This window comes from Falco rusticolus, chromosome 2 (assembly GCF_015220075.1).
Source record: "Falco rusticolus isolate bFalRus1 chromosome 2, bFalRus1.pri, whole genome shotgun sequence".
Lineage (NCBI taxonomy): Eukaryota > Metazoa > Chordata > Aves > Falconiformes > Falconidae > Falco > Falco rusticolus.
In genome coordinates, this window is record NC_051188.1 from 106,063,536 (window position 1) to 106,071,077 (window position 7,542).

A 7,542-nucleotide genomic window follows, 5' to 3' on the forward strand; every position below is an offset into this window, starting at 1 on the left:
ATGTAGTCATGCTTGCTTTACTTGGGGAGCTTTGCTGATGGTTGAAGTGGAGCTGGGTGGCAAACATTAAAGAGAGAGCTTGGAGAAGCTGTGTCATAGCAGTGGTTTGATCAGTTTAAGAAGAAGCTTTAAATCAAAGTCTTCCTCGGCATAAAGATGCTCACAACTTTGTTTAACAACAAATGCTTCTATTCTCCGAAATATCTTTTTCCAGCTGATACATCTATAGTGATACAGTTCAGTTCTAGAAAACTGATTTTTCATGACTGCCAGTACATAACATTTTTACATATATTTTATGTGCTTTACACATTACACAATAAACAACATTAAATAATATAAATAAATATATTTCTATTTCCCCTAGTATCAATATATAGCTATCAGACTAATAATAAGCTAATATCAATAATCAATAAAATTGGACCATGTAAATCTAATTCTTCCCTACCTTGGACTCTGTGCAAGTATTGCTATCAAGGAATGTAAATATTGCCAAATTAAAATAGTACATTAGGCACTCACTCATTCTGCTGACATGGCCTTTGGCATAGGGTAATGAAAAATGCCTCCCCAGTATTGTCAATATGCATTTTCGTAGGTTGCCTACTATTTATTGTTTTCTGTTAATGTTTATAAGGCAGCAAGTATGTTATGACATCTAGACAAGCAGCATCTGAATGCTGTTAAAGTCATGGGGGTTTTGTACTTTAAGTCCCTTGCTGGGGTTCCATGTAAATTATCATAATTTTTGATACACTGAATCCACCCAACAACATCCAGAGGCTAAACCCAGGCATTTTAGACTAGAAATAATTTGCATGCTGTTAACAGTGATGTTGATTAACCATTGGCCTGTTTACAAAGTGATACTTCTTTATAATAAAATGGCCATCTTCATAAAAACTGATGGTCTTTCTAAAGCCCACAGCTCTAGCAACTAAACAATCCATACGCTTGAGAAAAGAACTTCTGGATTTCTTTCCCCAGCTTGAGCTATGCATGATGTCAGGCTGGACTACTGCAAACATCTTTCTTAGCACTGAAGATGCTGATCTGTCACAAACAACGGGAATGACCTATAGCTGATACTTCTCCAGTGACCTGAGCATTGTTCTACATGTTCTAGATAGTTTGTGCTTTAACCCATTATCTTCCAAAATCACTTGGTATGCAGGAATATTAAGCTCGTTAACTGGTTAACTAGACACGATATATTAGCTTTGGGCTTTTAAATTTTCTGTTCTAAAAAAAAAGTGAGACTTATGACATCTGGAAGTCTGTCAGTCCTAATGTTTTTAGTAGCCCTGAGTATAGTATTGAATAGAGTATCAGAAATAGGTATGGTAACCAGCAGTGACAGCATGTGAATATGCTATACATTATAAGAGTGACTAAGACAATTGAGCATTAGTTAAGATAAGCAAAAGTTATAGTATCAGAATAAATTTGAGGTGCAAGACAGATGTAAGCTTAGGCTTCCCACTGGCACAAGATAAGATTACAAGCAACAGTCTGAAGGCCAAGTAGCAAATAAACTTGCAGCCAGTTTGGCACGAGTGAATTTACCTTATTTATATTAAGATAGTATAATCATATCTCATTATTTTATATAAATTAAAGATTTTTTTGTACTATTAAGACAATATAAGGACAAGTCAAGTACCTCAAGTTTTCCTCTATTCTTAAACCTATAGCTCATGCAGAGGTTCTCAACTGTAGATACTCAAATTCTTCCTGATGTGTGGTCAATTAACTTGGATAAATTAGATCAGATTTCTATCCCAGTGGCTAATTTTCTCATCAATGTTTTACTAGTATTTATTAAACAGTACAACCTTTATGTTACTCTTGATCTGGTTTTCTTCTTTCACTTTTTGTTTTTATTTTCATTTTGATTTCACACAGTCATCATTTGTTTACATTTCATAGTACAGAAACACATGAATTTGTCATGTCGTATTTGTAACAGACAACTGCTGATTTTCATTATATCGCACAAATGTTAAGTGAAAAAGAAAAAAAAAAAAAATCACCTGTTACCATGAGAGCCAGAGCTCTTCAGGGAAGGTTCCCAGAATATATGTGATTTCCTGGTTAACTTCTGGGGACCACCTAACCGGAGTGTCTCACCACATTTGTGAATAGCTATGGTGGTCTGTTCAAAGAATGCATCTGTCTAGTCATCCTCCTTAACCCCTGTTAATAATTTTTAGATCTTTCTCCAATCTCAGCCATATTTGGCAGAGCGACAAAAGTCTCAACAATTTTTTGCAAATTTAAGGTGGAGAGATATTAACAGTACCCCTATACTGGAAAACAGTGCATGTGAAAGTACAAAGCATTTATTAAGTCCTAGAGATATGTGAGAAGCAAGATGTTTTGAGTGTCTCAATCCTAAAACAATCTTTCCCATTACTTTATTCCTTCCTACTCACCAGAGTTTACTCACAAGGTACAAATCTGTAGGAAATGTCATTAGTACCAATGCTTACAGAACTCTGTGCTAATTCCATTTTCTGGGTACTTCCATGTGAATGAAATTCAGCATGTGGTTTAGCAGTGAATATGGTAGTTAGTGACCCATCTTTTGTGCTGTTACAGAAGGAAGTACCTTACCCAAATAGATTTAAAAGTACAAAAGTACAAGGCGGGGGGGGGGGGGGGGGGGGGGGGGGGGAGAGGAATCAGAATGCTGTATTTAGTATTATGATATTTTAGGGTTAAAAAAGAAACAGACATAATGCTCATTAAATAGAATCAGCAGGCATCTGATTTGAAATAGGATTAGTTCCCCAATCCTGCTGTGCTGTTTTCATGTACATGGACGGATTAACAAAACAGGTTGGGTTTGAGCTTTTTTTCCCCCTCATTTCAGTTCAGGACTATCAGTCACTACTTTTTCCTGACTTTGCAGACTAAAACTTTTAATGAATCCATCAATGGAAACTAGGCCACTGTCAACAATGAGACTAATACTAAGTGACACTCTTTGGAGATTAAGTCTCAGGCTATACACACAGTGATGTGTCATTTTAATTTTAATTAAGCAAAAAAACACAAAAACACAGCCTTGGCTTCTCATTAAGTTTAATAGAGACAACACGTATATTGGGAAGACGCACGGGGCACCACCTGCATTTTTCAGAGGCTGATAAATTGAATTAACATCATAGAAACCTAGCATGTTCAGGGATGGGATTAGGAAATCCAAGAACCATCTGGAGCTGAACCTGGTAAGAGATGCAAAGGGTAACAGAAAGAGCTTCTACAGGTGCAGCAGCAGCAAAAAGAAGACCAGGGAAAATGTGGGCCCACTACTTAACAGGGCAGGGGATCTGGTGACAAAGGACATGGAAAATGTCACGGTATGCAATGCCTTTGACTACCAGTAAAGACCAGGAACCTAGGCCCATGAGACTAGTGGGAAGTCTGGAGCAAGGAGGACTTAACACTCATGGAAAAGAATCAGGTTAGGGAGCATGTAAAAAACCTCAACATACCCAAGGCCCTGTAACCTGATGGGATCCACCCACGACTGTTGAGGGAGCTGGCCAATGTCACTGTGAGGCCACTCTCACTCCTCTTCGAAAGGCTGTAGCAATTAGGAGACATTTCTGAGGACTGGAAAGAAAGCAAATGTCACCTCTACCTTCAGGAAGGGCCAGAAGGAGCATGAAGAGAACTATAGGCTGACACTTCAATCAAGTGTATGTTTCTTGAGGCAAGCACAACCATCACAGAGGCATCCTACCACCTGCAGAATTACTACCATCAAACCACAGAGTGTAGAGAAGAAATAATTCAAACAAGGGCATTCAAAAGAGATTGTCATTCTTGACAGGTTTCACTGAATGCTTTTAGTTTGTGGTACAATTTTACACACGTATTTGACTTTTCTGGTTTGGTTTTTGGTTTTTTTTTGGGGGGGCGTTGGTCTACTGAACTTTTTAGCTCTAGGAAATAAACAGGGGAAGGAACCACTTAATGTGTGTCACTTCTGATATCCTGTTAAAGAGCAGTTTCAGGATTAAAAAAAAATTGGGAGGACAGTGTTCCTGCATTTGCTGCCACTAGAAGACTGTAGTACAAAGACAGCATACTGTGTTCAGATAGTACAACTAATGCTATCAGTTTTCTAGGTAGCAGATACTGAAATTGCTAAAATACTGAAACACGTAGCTCAGAAGCCACATGTATGGTAGACACCGATATACATCTTTCTGCTCTCTCAGATAGGTAACTATCTTGCTGTACACTTTTTAGGTTGGTATTTCAACATGTGGAAAGCCATTAAAGCCCACAGAAGTTTCATAACACTGTAGGTATACATGTAGGTTTCATAACACTGTGTTGATGTTGTAATAATATATTACTACAAAAATTCTCCTACCAAAAATCAGGGATTTTTGTGTTACTCTATGGTCCTCACATTGGGAGATCCAGCGGCACTCTCGCACTTCCCAAAATTTCTCACATAATGTTATATACCAATTAGCCAAAACTTCTACTCAAGCAACATGAGGCTGCAGATTACTTAAGATGGTATTCAGCAGACCACAGTTTGGCAGCCATAAGCCTTTGATAACAATTGCATAAGCATTTCTAGTAAAAGGGAACAACTGAAGAGAATGAAAGGTACAAAGCACAGTGACTGCATTTTACATGTTCAGCTCCAACAACAGCTCTAGGCAGCAACGCAGAAATAAGTCTTGGGTGAGATAACAGCATAAACTAATTCCTTTAAAGTTTGTGAGGAACTTCCACCAAAGAAAGGATTTTGTAAAAAGGCCAAAGGTGATTGAGAAATACACTAATGAGACAGTGAAGACTAGTATTACTGACAGAGTACATGAGGGCTGATGCGACAATAAAGCTGATTCAGTACAGAGGCAATTGATCAGAAACTTTGAAGAGGACAATGAGTTTGCCTTTGATGCTAATGAAACAGAAAGCCAGAAGAGAGGCATAGACATTACATCAGCAAGGAAGATAATCCTCACAGTGCAATTCCAAATGAGCTTTCAGAGAACACAGTGGAAGTCATAGGCATGAGAGAGAGAAGTTGGTAATAGCTGAGGTGTGAAGTGACAGGGGCGCTGAGACAGTCAACAAGGCTGAATCTTCTAATTGGCACGCAGCAAGAAACAAGATGCTACAGACACAGTATTCACATATAGATCCAGAGAAACTGCTACGCTGCAAGCGGTATTCAAATTAAAGACCTAAATGAGTGGAAGGGCAGTGCGGCATTCAGAGTAAGAAGAGGGAGAAAGAGACGTTTATGAGAGAAAAAACAGGACCTCGATGTACTGTGCTAAGTGTAAGCTGTGGTAGCTGCCCTCAAGGAGGTGGCAAAAAGGTACTGATTTTCGCTAGGTGTGGAAAGACAGGCCAGAATAGAGATGGAGAGCTGTGAATCATCAGAATAAGATACAAGTCAATGCCAGGTTCATGAGTAAGAGAACTAGAGACAAGGCTCGCAGCTGTGAGGACTTTGGGGGGTGTATTACAGATCCTGATTAAAAGCTGATTAACAAGAATCAGCTGCTTTACGAAAAATAGCCAAGAATTGGAAGGCACATGGGACAGAACCCAAAAGCCAATATAAAGTCTTGAACTGAGAAATGATGGAATGACTTACACTGTCAGACAATACTGAGAGGTCAAGGGAGATTAAGGTGGAATAGAAGGCTGAGATTTGGGCAGAAGGAAGGCATGCTGAGCTTGGGAGAGCATTTTCAGTGACTTGACATCCACAACTTGTAGATTGTGACAATCAAGGAGGAAAACAAGGCTGTGCCAGAAACAAGGCTGTGGCAGTAGACAACACATTCAGTAAACCTTGAAAGAAGTGTAAAAAGAACACTGTTGGTTATTAAAGGGGCAAGAGGTACTATAAAGGATATTTAAATCTATGGATCAAAAAGGAATGCATAAACACCACCTAGAAATTAAGTGCTATTTCATGATTATAATTAATCAATAAGATCTTGTTTGGATTAGGAAAACGTGTGTTCTGAACAGAAAGTCTGGATAAACCAGTCACTAGGAAGTCTTTTACCAGAATGTGAAGGCAGAGAAGTCACCCCCTCCCTCTGTCTCCTATTCAGGACTTAATTGAATACTCACATACTGATTTATCATGTCTCTGATCCACTGTAGCCAGCAACCTGCTATAAGCCTTTGTTTGTAAGACACAAATTGCAGTTGCTCCACCCTTGGGTGCTGTGACTCAGCAGCAATTTTAGGTTGGCTCAGCTTCCTCCATTGTGTGGCCTACTAGATGTACACAGTTGCAGATTTGTTTTCCTAACCTCAGAAACGATAGGACATGACTTTCCAAGGAATAATTTTTCAGTTTGCCTGGATATTTAATTTCAGGGGCCAATCATGAAGCCAAAAAACTTAACAATGAACATCTCCTTTTCTAGCTGGTTTTACTGAGATGATATCTGTGAATTAGAACAGTGGTATTGGGGTTAGCTTTAAAAATTTTCCTTAGCAGTGTCTCTTCAAATTTGGTGCTAAGTTTACCGAGAACAGCCCTACACCTTCTTCTGTCACTGATTAATAAACAAAACTAAATTTCCACAGAGATCTCAAGGAATCTGACTGATATTGGTTACTTTTCAGTACCTAACCCAACAAAAAATCAGAATAACGGGGGAAATGGATAGAAGCCGGGAATACTTAAGCTGGCATTGCTCCCAAAAAGAGGATCATAGGATCATAGCCTGGCGGGAAGATACAGCAAAGAGACCAGATAAATGAACAGAAGGACTAGAAGTAAGAGATAAAACTGGTGATACGACATCGAGTTTGATGCAATTTCAGACTGCTACAAGGTCAGTCGCATTCCCACCCCAAACCCCCTTACACCAAATCTAGTCATAAAGTAGAAGATATAGTCATTTCAATAAGCTGATCAAGAAAAACTTGGGGGGAAGGGGGGTAGTTGTTTTTTTTGTTGTTGTTTTTGTATTTGATCACCTCAGTGACTCATTTCACCTTGCAGCACCCATTAGATCACCAGATCCAATAGAAAGGAAATGGCAGGGAGAACAAAAGTGGAACTACCTCTCTTCAATTAGGTTTTATAACAAGGGAACTAAGATTAGTCAAAAAAGGTTTAAAATGATCATTCTAGTAAAGGTTGCACACTGAGTGAAGTTAAAAGAGGACTGGGAGACTAAGAAGAGAAAACAGGTCACAAAATAGAGGAGTAAAGATTTGGGGTACAGCAAAGTATTCCTATCTACATTCATCCAGTCTTGCACAGGTGAAAGATAAAATAAACTAGGAAAGGTTAGAGAACACAATAAAAAAGACATCTGTTTAAAAAGACAGCAACAACAAACTAGGAAAACCCCAGCAGAATACAAAAAAACAGAAGAGCTGGACAAAATATGTGTGTTTATTAGCTGCAGACAGAGAACTGCCTGAAGAATATGAACAACTGCCAGAGTGCCTGGAAAAGCCCCCATCGCCTGACCAACCAGAGAAGAAAAAATATCCCCAAGCCTATGCGAGAGCAGAATG